A 21,704-nucleotide genomic window follows, 5' to 3' on the forward strand; every position below is an offset into this window, starting at 1 on the left:
CCACCCTGGCTCCGCCCCTCCTGTCTGGGTGAGTATTTCTTCTTTATGTCTTTGTTTGCTGGACTTACATGCAGTTTGATTTTCTGGAATTTATGGTTGTTTCTAGTTTTGAGGTACTTGTATTCCTTCTTAGTTGTGGAGGGAGACGCAACATGTCTGTCTATGCCTCCATCTTGGCCGGAAGTCTCAAAGCCATGAATTTCTAGTATCACCTAAACTATGTAAAAAATGTTTCCCTTCTTACATTTCATGTTTTTTAAATTTACTTTTAGATAGAGGGAGAAAGAGGAAAGAAACATCGATGTGAGAGAGAAATAGCAATCGGTTGTCTCTTGCATACACCCCAACCAAGACCCAACCTGTAACCTAGGCATGTACCCTGACCTGGAACCAAACCAACAACCTTTCTATTTGTGGGACAATTCCCAACCGAGCCACACTAACCAGGACCCATATTAATATTTTTAACATTATAAAGTGCATGGGCTTTGAAGTTAGACACACTGGTTCCAAATTCAAGTTCCACCACTTATTAGTCCCTTTCAGGTAAGCCACTTACCTCTTTAATCCTTGCTTTCTTTATCTGCTAAAAGAGAACCATGCCACCTTCCTCAGGGAATTTTTGTGAGGATTAAGTAGTGTATGAAAAGTCATTGGAACACAGTGTCTGGCTCATAGGCGACACTCTTCAAATGTTACTGTTCTTTCTTTCCTTTCCATAATTAAGATGCAATTTAAAGCTTTACTTTCCATTTGCTTTCTTTTTAATATTTAATATTTTTGTTTATTTTTAGTAATTCAAAGTGCATTCAGCGTTACAAATATTTTAAATTAATTTTAGTAACTTTTTTCTTTTTTTATTCTTATTTATTATATTACTGTTATTCCAATTTCCCCATTTTGCTGCCCCCTCCATCCAGCATGTCTCCCTGCTCCCACAGTCAATCTCCACACCATTGTCCCTATCCATGTGTCATTTATACATGTTCTTTGACGAGTCCCTTCCCCTGCTTTCCACCATTTCCCCCTTACCTCTTTCCTCTGGCAGCTGTCAGTCTGTTCCATGTTTTCATGTCTCTGGTTCTGTTTTGCTCGTTTGTTTCTTTTGTTCATTAGGTTCCTTTCATAGGTGAGGTCATATGCTATTTGTCTTTCACCAACTGGCTTATTTCACTTAGCATAATATTCTCCAGTTCCATCCATTTACTTTCATCGTATGGGGTGAAAAAAATAGGTTTACAGTTGTAAATACGTGAAACACAGAGTTTATTCTTGTGCTATTATTTATTAATTATTGTATTATTTTCCATTTGAATAACTGTAAACCTACTTTTGCCCAGCTATGTGTTCTAGGAGCAATTTTTTTTTTTTTTTTTTTTTTTTTTTTGCTATGACATGAACAATCTTTTGGGAAATGTATTCAGATTTCATGTAGTGGCATCTAATGCATATGACTGGATTCTATAAATCTTAAAATTAGGACTTCTATCTTTAGAATAGCAAACAGACTAGACAAACCAAGATACAGGAAGCGTATGAATAAGAATGGCTTGTGTTGCTTTTTCAGCATGTTATCAGAAAATAACACAAAAAAGTACTGGAGGAACAGGCTAGTACCATGGTCCAGAGAGCTATGGTAAGAAGTATCTCATTGTGATGAAGAGGTCTTCTGGGAAAGAACAGAGGTTTGCATACAAAATTAGGTTTGAGAGTAATTATTATATGCCTTATAAAGTAAAGATTTAACATTTCTCTTAAAAATTTCTAAGCATTATACTTTGCATTGATCTATACAATGCAAAGATATTTGGGTATTAGTTTTTACCATAATCTTAATATTTCAAATTTCAAATTATGAAGCTAGTTGAAAATAAATATGATCACAATCTTAGAGATTTTCAACATATACTTTAACTTCTTTCTGTTCTCCTTGATTTTGTACTTTATGGTTTTAGAGGAAAAAGATTTTTCATTTGAGGATAGTGCCATGGCTGATAATAAAAGAATATTTATCCATTTAGACTTTAATTCGTCGGCAGCCGTCCGTCTCGAGAGACGATGGTGTAGCTTCTTCAGAGTCTATCTGCACCGCCAAGAATGGCTGTGCAGTCCGACTCGGGAGTGACATGGTATCTGTCTCCTCCCGTGTTGAATCGACATCTTGCGATGACTTTAATTATGCCTCACATTTTTATTTACATTTTTTCTTTAGTTATTTGGAAGAGAGAAGGACATGAAATAATCAATGGAAAAAACTATGTTAGGAACACTTCTTTAGATCTGATATTTCCGTTTTGCAAAGTGAGCTCACTTAGTCTACTAAAGACCTCTTTCTGAACTTTTTACCTATGCTGCCTGTGGGCAGATGCAAGGACACTGTTGACTGGTAAATCTGGGAAGAATAACTAGGCTTGATTGGCTTGATTTTGCCTTTTTTTTCCTCTTGGGAGTCAGCCTTCCTACAGACAGCATAAATTCTCCTCTGTTCCTCCAGACTATAGTTTATACATGTACTTACACCTGCTGAGGGATACCTACCCCAATCCAGCTCTGTCTGACACTGGGTGGGCATATTTGCCTAATTCTGAGGATTAGTAGTGAGCAGGCCCACTTGGATACCAGACCTAAAGACAGATCCTCGTGATGGACCTTCCCAATAACAAAGGTGATATCTGAGCATCCCAATTATAGTCGTTGTTTTGTTTCTCAAAATATTTATACTCTGTGGCAGAAGAGAGTTAGTATTTTCTGGGTGCATTTTCTCCCTTTTCCTGGAGAGCACATCATCTAAGAAAGATGTTTTTCCTAAATATTAATAAAAACCACTAGCTAAAAGTCATATAGACCTTAAGTAGCGTGTTAAATTTTAACATTTGCTCTTTTAGCTTGTGTTGCAACATTGTGTCTTCTAATTTTCTCCACATTTATTGATTAGGAAATTGGGATTTGAAAGTTCTTTACAATGACTAATTCTAACCCTTTACTTAGTGAATTATGGGGGAAAGCCAAATCAATGAAACAGCTGAGGAAATGTTGGTATACAAGAAACATTAATTTCACAATTTGCAAAGAGTCTTGAACAGCATATGATAGCTGGCATCCAAAAACAATTCCCCTTGTCATGATTAAAGGAACATTTTTGAACCATAACCAGACACAAATGCAGCATTAAATGGAAATCAGATGGTCACCTTTCAACCTTAAGAGGAGTAAAAGGCAATGTTTTACTTCTTTTTTTTTTTTTTTTTTCCATTCTCACTCAAGGACAATTTTTTTCATTGCTTTTTAAAGAAAGAGGGAGGGAAGGAAGGAAAGAGAGACAGAGAAGGAGAGAGAGAAACAGTGACCTGACAAACATCAACCAGTCACTTTCTCCTATGAGCCCCAACTGGGGGTCAAACCCACAACATTTTGGTCTATGGACGACACTCCAACCAACTGAGCCACACTGGCCAGGGTGCAGTGTTTTATTTTTTTAATTATTGGTAAAATAAAAACAACCAATAATATGAAATTGTTTTAAAGTGTTTCATGACTTATTTACTACTGGGCATTAAGCAAGTTAACAGTGACTCGTTAGTATTTCACAAACTGCAAAGGCCAAAATAAGTTCCTAAATCAATATATTCTGATATTGGCAGCAGAGATATACTTGTTTTTATTTTTTGGATTGTAGGCTGTGGATAAGACCTAATAGGAGTGACTGGAAAATAATATGCCTTTCTCTAATATCAGAATAAATATGATCATATTAATGTCTCTTTAAAGTAACAGCTCATGTATTCAGTGAGGCTGCCATGCAACACAGTGTGCTCAGAGTTCTCTTTTAAGTTGATGAATAATCACAGCAGAGTGCACAAATCTTAAGTATACAAATCAATTAATTTGACATATATGTACACCAATATAACCATCCCCCAGATCACGATGTAGGACATTTTAAGACCCTCAGAAAGTTCCTCTGTGTTCACTAACAGTCATTACTCTTCCCTAAAAGAAACTTTTCTTCTAAACAATATCAATAAATATTAGTTTTGACAGCTATTGAACTTCATAAAAATATATTCATACATGATGTACTCTTGGGTAACTGACTTCTTTTGCATAGCATTATGTTTTTAAAGTAACCCATGTTCTTGCCCACCTCACCTACTCATAAAATATTTCAATCCTCAAATCAGAAACTAAGTGAAACAAATGTATGATCCTAACAGAAATCTAGGAATAACCTTAGCATCTGAAATTCCACAGTTATTCATGGTTAAACATGCTAAGAGTCATCATAGAAGTTCATAGATTGATCCAAGTTCACACTTGAGTTAGTACAAAAAACTACGTTCCCTTTTTTTCTTTTTTCTTTCTTTTATGTTTGCTTTTACTCACTTAATGATGGAATTCATAAAATAAGAATAAAATAGATTGTAATTGTGCATTGTATAGAGAAATGGGCCTGCTTAGGCCAAGCACAGAGCAAGATTTAGTGAAAAGCATGGAATCCAAGTGTGTGAGACAAAATCTACACATGCAATGTTAACATGAGCAAATGTAAACATTTTTGAGCACTACTGTCTTCCAGGCATTGGGATAAGTTCTTTTCTTTTATCATAAGAAAAAGGTTTATTTTATGCAATAAATTTGAGGCAGGGACAAACTGGTTTTTGTGAATCAAAAAATTAAAAAGTATATGTAACAATCAGGGCTCAAGATTTAGCAGCTTTACAGGTTTCATTTTAAGTGTCATACGCTTGTGCTAGGGCACACATTTTAAAGTTTTAAATTTATTGTTTTTAATTTTTTCATTACAAAAAAAAACTCAAACAAGCTCCAGCAATATTTTAAGTCACTTTAAAAATCCAAACAACTGTCTTATAATATTTCATTTTATATAAAAAGGTAATTGTGCAATAGTTATCAGGAAGGTTGAATAACAAAATATGTAGGCAGAAGATAACCAAAGAAATCCTATGTGATTTATACAATTGTTTAAGCAAACACAAGAAAACTCTGGTTTAGTTTTTATGAACTATCAAAGGATAAAAACAAAAGGCCCTTCTATCTCAAATTAATCAGGTTTTGAATGGCAGCTTTTCAACATAAGAAAATGAAGACATAAAAACAAAGACAAAATGCGTCTTGTTCTAAAACATTTCTTTTTAGTCTCTATGTTCTTTGAACAATCTTCTTGTACAGTATTAAGTTTGCTGCAACTTTCAATGTGCAAAGATAAGTTCTTTATATTAATTATCACATAATACCCTTACAAAAACACTGTGAGTTGAATACTATGATAATCTCTAATTTATATTTAAAAGAACTGATATATATGAAGCTTAAGAAACTTACCTAAATAAATAACATGGATACCATATGGTACCTGATTTGTCTGACCTCAACATTTATAATGCTCTAGTGCCTCCACTCCTGAAACCTGCATAAGTACTGTAAAAGGCTTAAATGTCAGCTAGTTTATTTGATCAAATATGCTAATGACAGAAGGCTAGTTTCATGTGTATTGGTCACAGTAATTCGGTATAGATAACTGAATCCACTCCAGCTACTTTAAAATATTTAGTAAAACTAATTTGGGTACCCCATAGAATCTCTGGCAGTGCCAAGAAGTAGCTTGGATGCAAAAAAAAAAAAAAAAAACAAAAAACAAAAAAACAGACGCAATGATGCAGCGAGAAATGCCCAACCATACTCTAGAATGGTTATAGTGGAAAGACTACCGCTGCTACCTCCTGGTTTGCACTTTTAGCTTGAGTCTGGAGCCATAAACTGACACAGTTGTTTCCAAAAATCCAGATGCCTCAGCTGCCCTGCTTGACAGAACTTCCATCTCCCCAAATGTAATTTCTGCAGAACCAGGTCATATATCAGCACTCTAGATGCAAGAGAATATGAAAAATGAAATTTTAGCCTATTAGTCACCAATTACAGAAAGACAGGCTAGGAGAAAGGTATTATGGATGTTGACTGACTTTACCTATAATATCATTGATCCTATGTGACAGAGATTTTCACTTAGGCCTTCTTCTGGCAGTAATCTTTCCATATGTAACCAATTAGTGACTATCAGGGTTTTTCAGGTCAAGATTGAATGATAATTTTAGACATAAATTTTGACTTCCCTCAAATTAATCCATATAGAGAAGTACCTAGACTGCCTTAACATAGGCATAGACCTAAGAGTTATACTTTGTATCTCTGTCTCTATATCTATGCATATAGTACCCCCATCCAGTAGCCCAAGCAAAAAACCTGGAAACCATCCTCAATTTATTGCCCCCCACTGCCTGTACCTCAACTAATCAGTTACCAGGACCTGTGTCTATACCTTCTAAATTTTTCTCAGGATATCTCTCCTTTCCATGATTACTGTTCCTGCATTGGAGTTCACTTAAAAATTACACAATCTGTTGCATCACAGCCTATTCCCTGTGGCTGGAATGCTCCTCACTCCCTAATCCAATATAAAAACTCACCCTTCACATCCAAATTTAGGAGTCACCTTCCTTTACACCTTCCCTAACTTACCAGGTCTCCAAAATTCTCTAGTCATACAATAACATTTTACTTTGTTGTTGTTGTTCATGAGTCTGTCCCCCTCAACTAGGCTCCAAGTGAGCAAAAATCATTATGTTATTCTGGTCTGTATCTCTGGCACTTAGCCTTCTGCCATATACATAATAAACAGAAACTGTCTACTGAATTGATCTAAATGGAAATCCATATAAGGCATATGATCTTATTCATACTCAGATTTTGACTTAACATTCTGTAACAAGGTTATATTATTACTAGTTCATTTTTACTATTGCTGGTATTATATTCAACCAACTTATTTTACTACTTTTAAATATGGTAAAATACGGGGGGTGCTGGGTGGAGGGGAACAAGGGGGAGAAAATTGGAACTGTTGTAACAATATAATCAATAAAAAACATTAAAAAAAATATGGTAAAATACACAAAACATAGAATTTACCATCTTAACCAGTTCTAAGTGTACAGTTCAGCAGTGTTAAGTATATTCATATTGTTGTCCAACCAAATTCCTGAAGTTTTTTTCATCATGCAAAACCGACACTCTATGTCCACTAAAAAAACAACTCTCTATTCCCTTTTCCAACCAGCTCCCAGAAACCAACATTCTTTTTTCTGTTTCTATGACTTTGACTACTCTAGACACTTCTTATACATGGAATCATACAGAATTTATCTCTTTGTGGCCCCACCAGTTTATTCTTAAACTCCAAAGATGTTGCATTGCTAATGGGCATCAGAAGAGTAATTTATTTTAATTATTTCTTCACTCACAAAGGGATTTGTCCTATCAGGACATCCCCAAGCTTATCAGAATGCTCTAATTCCTATATTTGAGAAGTTAATGTGTATTTTCTTATTGTACGATTTTCCAGGTCCCTTGGAGGAAACACAAGACAGCAGTTGGCACTGCCTAGGAAGAGAAATTCCAACTAAGGTCTGTAAGCTCTTCAGTGTGTGCTATACAGTGGGAAAAAAACAAACAAGTGTCAGAAAAGATAGTAAGCAAATTAAAGAAATGCCAGAAACATGACGACACCCATCCTAGGGAAAATGTTATCTGTTTCATTCACTCTCAAAAATTACTGGACTTCAGTAAAAGTTAAACTTCACATTTGTCTATAATTGTCCTGGGGGAAAAGAATAACAATGAGAAATTTGCAATGTTAAAATTTTCAGAATCTAATGTTATAAATGACTTTCTGTACACACTATCAAGCCATGTAAATTAAAATGACAAATTCAAGCCATCTTCCAAATATTGTCTTTGTGTCATTTTGCTCACAATAAAATCCAAAGTCCTTATGATGGCTCTACACGACCTGGTCCTTCCTAACCCACACACCTCACTCTTCATCCACTGTTCAGCCTTCACTAACCACAGTGACCTTCATGCTGTTTTGGAAATGCCTTCAAGCAGACCTCAGGGCCTGACCCTCCACCTGAAAAGCTTTACCCCAGGACATTCTGTTGGCTTACCCCTTTACTTCATTCAGGTCTCTTCTCAATTTTCTTTCCTCAAAGAGGCTTGCCTAACCACCTTTTATAAAATAGTACCCAATTTCTGTCATTTTCTATCTCCTTACTTGATTTTATTGTTCTCATAGAAACTATCATTATCTGGTGCATCTCAATATTTTTTGTTGTCTGTCACTTCCTACTAGAATAGAAACTATATGGGGTCCATGAACATTGTGTAAGATGTTTATGCCATATCTGTAGCACCTAGCACAGTGCCAGGCAAATAATCGATATTAAAAATAAATACTCACTGAACTGATAAATAGTTTAAAGTCCCATTTTTCAAACCATTATGCATCAGGTGAAACACAGTTTCCATGCTGTAAGTGAATAAATATTAGATTCCGCCCTCTAATCGGCATTTATAAATCCAAAATCTATGTGACCCTTATTTCATTTCAGGTGGTCTTCAAGTATGGCTCCCAAATCAACAACATCAGCATTATCTAGGAACTTGTCAGTAGTTCCCAAATGAATCTGAGATTTGGGGGCCGAGGCCCAGGCCTCCAGGTGATGCTTTGAAAATCGTAAGTCTAATCCAGGTTCTTTTCTACAAGTGAAATATTTTAAAAGGGTATGCTAGAAAGAAAGCTTCTTAAAAGGTAAAAAATGAAAAAGAGTAAATATATAAAACCTAAGTTCATAAAAGGAAAGAATAGAATAGCTACTGCCTTTTCTAGAGTTTTTTTTGTTTAATATTAGCCAAGTTTTTTTGTTTGTTTGTTTGTTTGCATGCCCTGTTAGATATGGGTCAATATACCTTACTGTGGATGACATTAAAAATGATCCTTAAACAGCAAGTCCTCAAATAACATCATTTTGCTCAACGTCATTTCATTATAACATTGATGAGGGGGAAAAAATCAATTCCCAGGTGGGCCACTCATGGTCTGTGAGTGTTTGCATGTCTCCCTATGTCTGCATGGGTTTTCTCTAGGCCTCCCACTGTCCTCCCACATTCCAAAGATGAGCATGTGAGGTGAACTGGCATGACTCATTGTCCAAGTCTGAGTACATGTGGGTGTGGTGCACCCTGTAATGCAAGAGTGTCCTGTCAAGGTCTGGTTTCCGCCTTCCACTCTGAGCTGCCAGGACAGGCCATGACCCCTGTGACCCTGAACTGGAATCAGTGGGTTGGACGATCATTATCTTGCTTTTTACTCATCTTTCTTAAATGTATACATAACTCACACTTGCTTCAATGTTTAATATTAGAAGTATTTTGGGTCTTCATTTACAAGCTTGGTAATGTTTTTGTGACCAGAAATAGACACGGAACTTAACTCTTGTTTATACCACTTAGCCTATGGGAAAATGGGTTTTGTTATACATTGTTTCGCTTGAAGTTACAGTTTCCAAGAACCTATGAACAACATTAAGTGACGACATACTATACCAACTTCCTTACAATGAATCTAAGTATCTATTGTTGAAGCTGAATTTGAGCTTTGTCTTCATAGACTAAAATCTCTTGATCCTAGGAACTTCTGGTCAAGATGGAGGCATAGGTAAACACTGCTCACCTCTTTGCACGGCCACAGCAAAGATTATAACTAAACTACAATACAACTATCACTCAGAATCATCAGAAAATTGAGCTGTTTGGAAGTCCGACAACCAAGGAAATAAAGAAGCCACATTCATCTAGATGGGTAGGAGGGGCGGAGAGATGGAGATGTGCAGAGAAGCATGGAGGCATGGAGACGCAGGACAGGTGATCCCACGCCCACATGTGGTAGATAAAATATGGGAGGGATACTTTGGGAGTGAAGGATCCCTTGGGAGGGAGGGATCCCAGCCCCACACCAGACCACCCAGCCCAGGGTGCCAGTGCCAGGCAGGTAAGTCCCCATAACTACTGGCTGTGAAAATCAGTGGAGGTTGAGGCAGTAGAAGAAAGTGTGGGATTCTCAGGTGTCTTCTCTTAAAGGGCTGCAACAGACTTAGGACTTACTCAGACTCCTTTCCTCCAGGCTGCAACACTGGGACAGCAGCTTGAAGGGCAACAGTGGCATACAGGGAGAAACTGAGGTGTCTGGCATCAGGACAAGTGCAGGGAGACAGCTAACAACTATACTCATTGGCTAAGTGTCGTTTTCAGTGTATCTATAACTACACCTATATGTATTATATATTTACATACATTTCAAATATAGTACATTCTCATTGGAGAAATTAAAACATAAAAGAAGTATTTAAAACAAAGAGTTAAATTTCCCTTTTCTATCATCCAACTGGAATCTCACTTTTATTCATATTTGAAATGGTCAAAATTCTGTAGTTGCATCAAGAGAAATATTCTCTTACTAAAGATTAAGCAAGGATGTTATAAAAATATCTATTTAATAGCTTTCCCATAAAAAGAGGTGTGTTTTAATTACAATAAATGGAATAACTCTAATTCTGTGAAGTGCACTTCTATTTTTAAAGTAAATATCTGGACTATTAAGATAGTCCCAACTAAACTTGTTACTTTTATTACAAATGATTGAGTTAGTTGAGCTGTCAATGTGGACACAGCCCAACATCTCTGCCTTGCCATTCAGCTATGGCTCCTCCTCCATCAGCTCTATTATGTGATAAGGTAGGCAGGAGCCTGGCATTCCATTAGGATTTGCTTTACTCTCTAACAGGGCAGGTTTAATGATCTAACAAATATTTGGCAGGAACGCAGACTTTTTTACCTGCTAAAAAAATGAATGCTTTGTCATACAATTGTCTTTAATGAACACTGGCTTGATCCTAATTTGGAGGAGTCTTACTTTATCTCCAAGTACCACATCTCAACCTGAACAAGCCATTTCCATACCTGCTGCACTGATATTTCCCACTAGAACTTATGGTAAATAGCAGAGAATGAATTGGGTGAAACTTTTGTCTTCTTTCTTCTCCACCCTTTTGCTCAATTCCTGCTCACCAAGTTCCAGGCTGGCTGAGTGATATTTAATTAATCTTCAATACTCTTCTCTTCCCATTAGAAGAGGAAGGTAGCATGCTGCTGCCAACAACATTTTACAGCCACCAACAAAATTCACTGCAGTAAATGACTGTCTCAGCTTACAAATGCTGGGACCTGAGTCTTCACTCTTTTCACTCAGCTTTAGTGCCCAACTTCCAAAAAGTTGGCTCTAAACCCAATATGCTCTCACTGACTCATCCTTTTACAATGCTATTCAGAGCTTCTGGATGATCCAGTTTTGATTTTTTTTTTCCCAGAGGCGCTAGGACTCTTGAATAATTCATGGGGGAGTTGATATTCTGGCTGAGGATCACCCAAACACATACTCACCGGCTTGTGCCATTTGCTGTGACTATATCAGGACTGCTCTCTTTCAATGTGAAGAGAGGCAGTCCCAGAATCCTACAATTAACACCTACTAGCCTGAGTATTAGTATGAGATTTAGAGACAACTTTATCTTATAGCCACTCCCACCAAGATTTCTACAGATATTTAAGACAGAATGGATTTCTTACTACAGCGGGTCCTTGAATAATGTCGGTTTATTCAACATCGTTTTGTTATAATGTTGATGAGATCCTGTAAGAACTTAACTCTCACTTTTTTTGCTGATGCAAGAGCCTAGTGTGGTGATGGGAGAGGTGCCAGCAGGAGTTGCGCTGCCGCTAAGGCCCGGGGCTGACCTGTCCAACTTCTTGTCGGTGCCAACAATGTGCTGAAAAACTTGTAAAGAGAAAGGAACCCTTATTCACTATTGCTGGCAATTTAACTGGTATAGCCACTATGGAAAATAGTATTAAGCTCCTTCAAAAAATTAAGAGTAAAGTTACCATATGACCCAGCAACCCCTCTTTTAATGGTCTACCAGAAAAAAATTGAAAATATTTATTTTTAATTATATATGTACCTCTATGTTCATTGTAGCATTATTCACGGTGGCCAAGACATGGAGACAACCAATCATATTGATAGATGATTGGATAAAGAAGCTGTGAAACATATATATAATAGAATACTACTCAACCATAAGAAAATATGAAATACTACCATTTGCAACAACATGGATTGATCTTGAAAATATCACACTAAGTGAAATAAGTCTGATGGAAAAATCAAGAACAATATGATTTCATTCATATACGGGATACAAAACTAAAAGCAACAAATGAACAAACAAAAAAAGCAAACAAGAATTTATAGACACAGGCAAAACTATGGTGGTCACAAGAAGAGAAAGGGGTGGGGAGATAGTAAAGGGGGTCAAACATATGGTGATGGAAGGAGATTTGACTTTGGCTGGTGGGCACACAATGCAATACACAGATGATGTATCATAGAAATGTACAGTTGAAACCTATATAATTTTATTAACCAGTGTCACTGAAATCAATTTAATTTTTAAAAAAAAGAAAAAGAAGAAAAAAAAAAAAAAACAAGAAATATGTGATATTGATGAACCTGAAAAAAAGTGTAAAGGATCTAAAGATTGAAAGAGATGTTCAAGAGGGGGGAAGATGGCGGAGGAGTGAGGAGAGGCTGCGGTTTCAGGCTCCCGAGACCCATCTGCAGTTTGGGCTAACTGCAGACAGAACATCTCAGTGAGCAGCTGGACACTGGCAGGAGTCGAGCCAAGGCACTGCTGGATTAGAGAAAATCCATCTGGGAACAACCTGTTTAGTGAGGATAGCGGAGAAAAAGGGGACGAAATGGGATTCCTGACTGGGACAGCTGCCGGAGCTGTGGCTGGAAGTAAACAAAGACTTTTTGGCGACCGCAGGCTACCCAGGAGAAGTGTTGGGAGGAGAGCGGATCTCTGCCCGCTGGCAGAGACCAGACTCAACCAAGTGGCATTGGCGCTGAAGGACAGGAGACAGCGTGCTGCCGGGCAAGTGAGAACATAATTCTCCTTTATATTTTTCTCTAGTGGATGGTGGAGAGGGGAGGAAAGTTTGGGAGTGGTAGGCCATTCTTGAGGAGCACAGGCGCAGTAGTGCGCTCATCCACCCCCCAACCCTCCCCTTGGGTCACGGGGGTGCGCATAGGGAAGTGCCCTCATTCACTGGCCCAGGTGCGCAGGGCTACGCGTCCAGGTGCCCCTCGGACACACCCCAACAGAAATAAAATCAGTGACCCAACGGGCGCAGGTAGGGCCCACTGGAAACGCAGAAGACTGTGCGCAGTCGCCCCTGGCCAGCCCAGTGGGCACCAGGCCAAAGTACCAGGCCGGAATCCGGAGCGCAGAGCACTTGCCCAGGCTCTGCACGTGCCCGCTCAGGAGGTGCGGGAACGGTGGGTGGCTGCTGCGTGGGAACAGCGGGCAGCAGCGACTCATAGACACGCACGTCTACTGAGCACAAGTGTCTGCGGCCCTGCCCTAAGAGGCGAAAGACCAACTCCCGGAACACGGCGCTGCAGGCCTGAGGTTAGCTCCCCAGCCGCTTGGGTGCACACGGGCACTCGAGCCAAAAAACACCTCAAGGGCTTTCCTGGAGCGCGGCGCGGCCTGCTTTCTAGGAGCGCGGCACGGCAGGCCTGAGCTTAGTTCCCCAGCCGCCTTGGGCGCGCACTGATGCTTGAGTGACAAAAAACACCTCGCCAGCTTCCCCAGAGCGCGGCGTTGCCTGCTTTCCTGGAGCGCAGCGTGGCAGACCTGAGGTGGGCTCTTGGCTGCCTTGCATTGCGCCCTGCCGGCCACATCGCGCACATCACTGCTGCAAGGAATAGGAATCTCTGACCCATCACATTAGACCAGCTGTGGACACAGAAAAAGAAGATGACACAAGAAGGCTGAACTGAGTAAAAACATTCCTTTTTTTTTTTCTTTTTCCCTTTTTCCTTTTTGTTTTCTTCCTCAAAGAGGAGGGGAGGAGGGAGGAGGGGAAGGAAGGAGGAAAGAACAAACTATATCTCTAATCTGTTTTATATAATCTTTCCTTCTTATCCCTCTTCTTCAATTGTTGTTTATTTGTTTGTGGGCCTAGTTTAGCCACCCTTCCACTCTAAATAAATAGACTACTATATAAATCCAATACTATATAATTCCACTTTCCTACTATATTCTGCACTCTTCCCCCTTTTTTTCTATAGTTATTAACATACAACGTAAATATTACCTACTGTCTTGCACAGTCTCAACTATTATTAACCTATTATCCCCTCTCTCAAAAATCATATTTTTCCTTCACTAAAACAACTCTATTCTTCCTATAGTGTAAAAGTTCTAATCTCTCTACATTTATATTAATACTGGCTTGTTGGCTGCTGATAGCAGGATAGAGGGTGGGGGATATTTTTGAGGGTGCGGGTCTCCTGCTGGGGCTGTGTGTTTATGTTTTTAACAGCATCTTCACAAAAGAATTCGAGATAAAGTGGATAGAGTGACTCTCAATCAACAAGCCACAAGGAATATCCTCACAAAAAAATCTGAAATATAACCAGACAGCATAAACAAACGATATAAAAGGTACCCCAAGAACATCAGGCTCAGGAGATCAAAGAGACTGCACCACCGAAACCCCCATATCTTGCATAAAGAATCTCATACCACAAAGGTGGGAAGGCAAAGCAGACAAATCCAAATAACAAAAACAAACAAGAAGAATCCAACATGGTAAGACACAGAAACAACCTCTCAATGAAAAGAAAAGAGGAATCCCCAGAAAGAGAGGTAGATGGAATAGACATAGCCCAAATGTCAGACATGGAATTCAAAACATTGGTGGTGAAGAAGCTCAATATGCTCGAAAACCTCAAAAACAACTATGACAACCTCCAAGGAAGTTACCAACAGCTCAAGAAAATTACAGGGAACTTGCAGAGAACTACACCAGCATAAAAAAAGACATAGAAACTATCAACAAGACCCAGGAAGAAATGAAGAATGCAATCTCTGAACTGAAAAACACAGTAGAATCAGTCAAAAGCAGACTAAACGAAGCAGAGGATCGGATTAGTGAGTTAGAAGATAATGTAGGTAATAATTCTCAAATAATACAGCAAAATGAAAAAAGATTGAAAAAATATGAACAAGATGTAAGGGACTTACAGGATAGCATTAAAAAAATAATATCAGGATCATAGGAATAAGAGAGGGAGAAGAAAAGGAGCATGGAATTGAAAAACTGGTAGGAGAAATAGTGACAGAAAATGTTCCGAACCTGATGAGAGAAAAAGTTATGCAAGTCCAAGAAGCACTGAGAGTTCCAATAAAGACGAACCCCCAAAAACCCACTCCAAAGCACATCATAGTTAAAATGGCAACATTCCAAGACAAAGAGAGAATCCTAAAAGCAGCAAGAGAAAAACAGCAAATAACTTACAAGGGAGCTCCAATAAGGCTATCGACCGATTTCTCAACAGAAACATTACAAGCCAGAAGGGAATGGTCCAAAATATTTCAAGCAATGAAAAACAAAGGCCTACAACCAAGAATACTCTACCCAGCAAGGCTCTCATTCAAAATAGAAGGTGAAATAAGGAGTTTCTCAGACAAAGGAAGACTAAAAGAATACATCTCCACAAAACCAGCATTGCAGCAGATGCTAAAGGGAATATTCTAAGAAAAAGGAAGAGAAAAAACAAAAAAAGAGTAGAGGAACAGAGATACAAAATGGAAATGAATAAACACATGTGAATAATAATCTTAAATGTAAATGGATTAAATGCTCCCATTAAAAGACATAGGGTAACGGAATGGATAAGAAAACAGGACCCACATATTTGCTGTCTACAACAAACACACCTCAAAACAAAAAATTTACATAGACTGAAAGTAAAGGGATGTAAAAAAATATTTCAAGCAAATGGACCTGAAAAAAAAGCTGGGGTAGCAGTCCTCATATCAGACAAAACGGATTTCAAAGCAAAGGCAATAAAAAGAGACAAAGAAGGACATTTCATAATACTTAAAGGAAAGATTCATCAAGAAGATATAACACTGATAAACATATATGCACCCAACATAGGAGCACCCAAATACATAAAGCAAATACTAGAAGACCACAAGATGGATATCAACAACAACACACTCATAGTAGGGGACTTCAACATTCCATTATCAACAATAGACAGATCATCCAAACAAAGAAACACCAAGGATATACAGGCATTGAACAACACACTAAACCACATGGACCTAACTTTCCACCCCAAAGAAGCAAAATATACATTCTTTTCAAAGGCACATGGGACATTTTCAAAGATAGACCACATAATAGGACACAAAACAAGCCTCAACAAATCAAGTACCATGTTCTTGGATGGGAAGAATCAACATCATCAAAATGGCCATACTACCCAAAGCAATGTAAAAATTCAATGCAATCCCTATTAAAATACCAATGACATATTTCACTGACCTAGAAAAAATCCTCCAAAAATTCATATGGAACCAAAAAGGACCCCGAATAGCAAAAGCAATCTTGAAACAGAAGAACACAGCAGGAGGAATCACGATACCAGACATCAAACAATACTGCAAAGCCACTGTGATCAAAACAGTCTGATACTTGCATAAGAACAGACATATAGATCAGTGGAACAGAATTGAAAGCCCAGAAATAAACCCAGGCCTCTATGGTCAACTAATCTTTGATAAAGGAGGAAGGAACATAAAATGGAGTGAGAAGAGCCTCTTTAACAAATGGTGCTGGGAGAACTGGACAGGGACGTGCAAAAAAAATGAAACTACACCACCAACTTACACCACACACAAGAATAAACTCAAGATGAATTAAAGACTTAAATGTGGGACTTCCGGCCAAGATGGAGGCTTAGACGGACACGCTAGGTCTCCCTCTACAACTAGAGAGGAATACAACTACTTCAAAACAAAGGATAACTAGAAATTCCAGAAAATAAAACTACACGGAAGCCCAACATATGAAGTTATAAACCAGCGGTGCCATTTGGGCAGGTAAGAGTTAAAGAGGGCAGTGCTGTTTGCCGTTGCACCTGGAGCGGCGGGGCGGCGAGGAATCCCGGCTGCGGTCAAGCCCCTGGCGGTGCGCGACCCCGGCGCTGGGGAGAGCGGCCACATCGCCTTGAACAGTGAGGCCCAGGGGGGCGGGAGGACGGATCCCGGTCTCCTAGCTGAATAACTGTGTGAATCCATCTTGGACCCCCGCCCCCAAAGAAAGCACCACAGGGCTGCGAAATAGGTCGCGGACAGGCGCCAGTCGCTGAATTGTGACGCGTACACAGGCACTGCCCCTTACAGCCGGCCCAAGAAAACAAAACGCATCTGTCAAAATGAGACAGACAACTATAGAAATCCCGGTGACACAGCTCACCAGGCAACAGATAGAGAACCTGACAGATGAACAGATAAGAAACCTGTCAGAGGCTCAGTTCTGGGCCATTGTTATCAGGTGGCTTACAGAATTCACAAAAGAGCAGGAAAAAGATAAGAAAGAAGCGAAAAACATTCATAACGAAAGGAACAAAACCACATACGAGACAGATGGTGAGGAAAAAAAATCCAGAGTTCATTTCAACAAACTGGAATATGGAGAAGGAACAAGCAGTCAACCAATGCAGCGAGAGGAAATGGGAAGCAACAATGAGAGGATCAGAAACCTCTGGGACAGCTATAAAAGGCCCAACATAAGAATCATTGGTTTGCCAGAGAGCGAGGAAGATGAACTAGAACTTGAAAAATTGAGTGAAAATATAATAAAGGAGAACTTCCCAGACTTGGGGAAGGGAATAGACTTGCAGGTCCAAGAAGCAAGGAGAGTTCCCAAGAGACTGGACCCAGGGAGAACCACTCCAAGACACATTATAATCAAAATGTCAAAAATTAAAGATAAAGAGAGAATCTTAAAAGCAGCAAGAGAGAAGAAAAGAATTATGTACAAAGGGGTCCCAATTAGACTATCAGCTGACTTCTCAAGAGAGACCCTACAGGCAAGAAGGGACTGGCAAGAAATATTCAAAGTAATGAAAATCCAAAACCTACAACCACGAATACTCTATCCAGCGAAATTGTCATTCAGAATAGAAGGACAGAGAAAGTGTTTCCAGGACAAAATAAAACTGAAAGAGTTCATTAGATCCAAACCACTGTTATATGAGATGTTAAAGGGACTGGTTTAAAAAACAGAAGCTAGGGAGATGAAACAAAGGCAAACTAAACAGGCAACGAGAGTGGAAAAGGAACTGTGGGTACGGGAAGCATATTGGGGGGAGGTCAACAGGGAGGGGGAGTGTGGAGAGGGAGGGAGATGATATAGGAATTGGGGATCATGGTAGGAGGGAATGGAATAGACGGAGAGAGGTTGGGAGGAACTGTATGCACAACTAATGGACATAATCTAAAAGGGGGGGACAACTGGAGGGAGGGGGGCCACCGGGTGGAGGGGAGCAGAGGGAAGGGAAATTGGCACAAATGTAATATTTTAATCAATAAAACACATTAAATTTGAAAAAAAAAAACAAATGCCATGAGAGTTGGCTCAGGCAGCCTCATTCAACCCTCTCCCCCCCTGCCCTAGGGCCGGCCTCTCTTTGCCATTTGTGTGAGGTAAGGGATGTATTTAACAAAGCCCGTAAAAAAAAAAAAAAAAAAAAGACTTAAATGTAAGCCATGATACCATAAAAGTCCTAGAGGAAAACATAGGCAGGAAAATTTCAGATATCACACGTAACAATATCTTCACGGATACATCTCCCAAGGCAAGAGAAATAAAGGAAAAAATAAACAAATGGGACTACATCAAACTAAAGAGTTTCTGCTCATCAAAAGAAAACATCAGCAAGATGAAAAGGAAACCAACCATATGGGAAAACATATTTGCCAATGATATCACAGACAGGGGACTGATCTCCAAAATTTATAAAGAGCTTATACAACTCAACATCAAGAAAACAAACAACCCAATTAAAAAATGGACAAAGGACCTGAACAAACACTTCTCTGAAGAGGACATACAGAAGGTCTATAGGCACATGAAAAAATGCTCAACATCATTAGCCATCAGAGAGATGCAAGTAAAAACCACAATGAGATACCACCTCACACCAGTCAGAATGGCCATCATCAACAAATCAACAAACAACAAATGCTGGCGAGGATGTGGAGAAACAGGAACCCTACTGCACTGTTGGTGGGAATGCAGACTGGTGCAGCCACTATGGAAAACAGTATGGAATTACCTCAAAAAACTAAAAATGGAACTGCCATTTGAACCTGTGATTCCACTGCTAGGGTTATACCCGAAAAATCCTAAAACCCTAATTCAAAAAAACTTATGCACCCCTATGTTCATAGCAGCCCTGTTTACAATAGCTAAGTTCTGGAAACAGCCTAAGTGCCCATCTGTGGATGAGTGGATCAAAAAACGGTGGTACATCTACACAATGGAATACTATGTAGCAGAAAGAAAGAAGGAACTCCTGCCATTTGCGACAACATGGATGGAACTAGAGAGAATTATGCTTAGTGAAATAAGCCAGGCAAAGAAAGCAAAATACCATATGATATCACCCAATACAGGAAACTAAAGAGCAACACAAACGAACTAAATAGGCAAAGACTAGAATAGTAGTCAGTAGGGGGGAGGGGGGTGGGAGAGAAGGAGGATGAGTAAGGGAAGGGTCAGGTCAAGGAACGTATATGAATGACTCATGGACATGGACAACGGGGAGGGATATAATTGTGGGAGAAGGGATGGGCTGGGAGGGGGGAAGCAATGGGGGAAAAATTGGACAACTGTAATTGAATAACCAAAAAATAAAATTTAAAAAAAAAAAAAGAAAGAGATGTTCAAGAACCAATGGAACCAGAGGATGGCCTTGATATTATGCTTGACAATAAAAACAAGAAGTAGAACAATGTCAAATTCCCAGTTGAGGAAGGAATTCTAGAGAAATAAGACAAAGCTTGAGAAGGTGACAACAGCAAATAAGGTGATGGTGTCTTATTCACCAACCAGAAAGGCCCTGCTTGAGCAGGCTCAGAAAGAGGAGTTACTGAATCTAGTGTTCAACATCATGAGGGAAAAGAATCCAGATAAGGTTGCTCAAAAGAAAATAAAATTTGTCATGAAAGCTCCACAGGTCACCTGAGTAGGAACCATGGAAACTTCTTTTGTCAACTTGACAGATTATCTCTAAACTATTACATTGTCAGCCCAAACATCTCATTACAATTTTATTGGCTGCATTGAGTACAGTGGTTCTGTCGATGGTAATAACCAACTTGTAATCAAAGGAAAATTCCACAAAACCAGATATAAATGTTTTGAGAAGATACATCAAGGAATGTGTCACCTTTCACATGTGCCAATCACCCAGCATAATCCTGCAGGAGGACACCTGACTATTTCTTGCAGTGTGAAACTTGTTATTCTTGATGCTCTGTTGCCAGCATCAAAACCAGCTTCCAGACTGTCACAGGCAAGTGAGCACAGCTCCGTGCCAAATCTCAGTAGTTTGCTAATCACCACTGATTTCCAAAATGTGCCGTGGAAATTTGGCTGGACAGGTTTACCAGCAAAGTAGGTACACCATTGTTTTAAACCCAAAGCAGAAAAGATGCCAAGCTCTTTGGCGTGTGGCTGGTTAGTCTGAAATCCTTGCAATCTTACAGTGCTCAAGCTGTTGCCCCAGTCTTTGCCTCTTTGACCAGCTGTCAGAGACACGTGATGGGGTAAGGCAGTGCTTTTTAAGAATCATTACAAACTTCTGTAAAATGCAAGATAAAATTATTATAATAGTGAAAAAAGAACTTAAATCTTGTTTATATCAATTAACTGATGGTAAAATTGGTTTCCTTAAGAATGTCATCTTGTCTAAATGTGCAGATCCTATTGGTGGTGTTAAGTGAGGACTTACTGTACAAATATTGAAAAAGAGATACTTATACCATGCTTGCTATGTAGTCCATTACAATTAGGAGCAAAGGGGTACAGATCAATTTCTTAAGAAAAACAAAGTTTTTAGACTCCAAGAGCAGAGATGGAAGTCCAGCAGAGGCACTCTGTCCACTAGGCTTTCTAATGATTCATCATCCTTTTAGTCTCTCCCACTCCCACCCTGATATTTTCCAGTAATAGACACTCTCCCTTGTGCACTGTAAAATTATTATATCCATCCTGAGCAATCCGAATCCAAACACTAGAATTCCACTAGGGGTGTGTGTGTGTGTGTGTGTGTGTGTGTGTGTGTGTGTAATGTGCTCCAATAGTATGGATGGAATATGATATAGGTTAGAGATGGTATTTGGATAGAGGCTTTGAATCTGTATGAAATGTTAAATAATCATATTGCCATAAGATAAAGCTGAAGGGGAAAGAGGTAGTTTGAGCATAGTAGATGTATATAGATGCTCCAAATATGAGAAGAGAAAATTTTAAAAAACAAAATAAAAAGAAAAGGTATTCTTAATCATTTTCATGAGCTGATTAGGTAAGAATAATGAAAGTTGCAAAAGGTTCATGGAGCACCAGCCAGGGAGCCCCAGGCAGCCTGCCACTCAAGGTGTAGGGAAAGGTGCCACATGTATTCAAACGCTGTCTCATCCATTAACCTCTGCCAGACTTCTGCTTTCATACGATGTATACTGCAAGATGGGACTAAGGTAAGGAAAATCCAGTTTCAGTGGTCAGGAAGTGAGCAATACATGATGGCCTTGAGAAGGTGAACTGCCTCAATTGCTATCCCTCACTGTAACAGGATA

At 39.1% G+C, this 21,704-nt stretch overlaps 1 pseudogene; it reads left to right on the plus strand.

Annotated features, from left to right (window-relative positions):
• The first annotated feature begins 19,782 nt into the window (after window positions 1-19,782).
• On the plus strand, window positions 19,783-20,523 carry LOC149990907 (eukaryotic translation initiation factor 2 subunit 2 pseudogene; annotated as a pseudogene).
• Window positions 20,524-21,704: the final 1,181 nt, after the last annotated feature.

The sequence above is a fragment of the Furipterus horrens genome, unplaced genomic scaffold (genome assembly GCF_987537825.1).
Source record: "Furipterus horrens unplaced genomic scaffold, mFurHor1.1.pri manual_scaffold_17, whole genome shotgun sequence".
Classification (NCBI taxonomy): Eukaryota; Metazoa; Chordata; class Mammalia; order Chiroptera; family Furipteridae; genus Furipterus; species Furipterus horrens.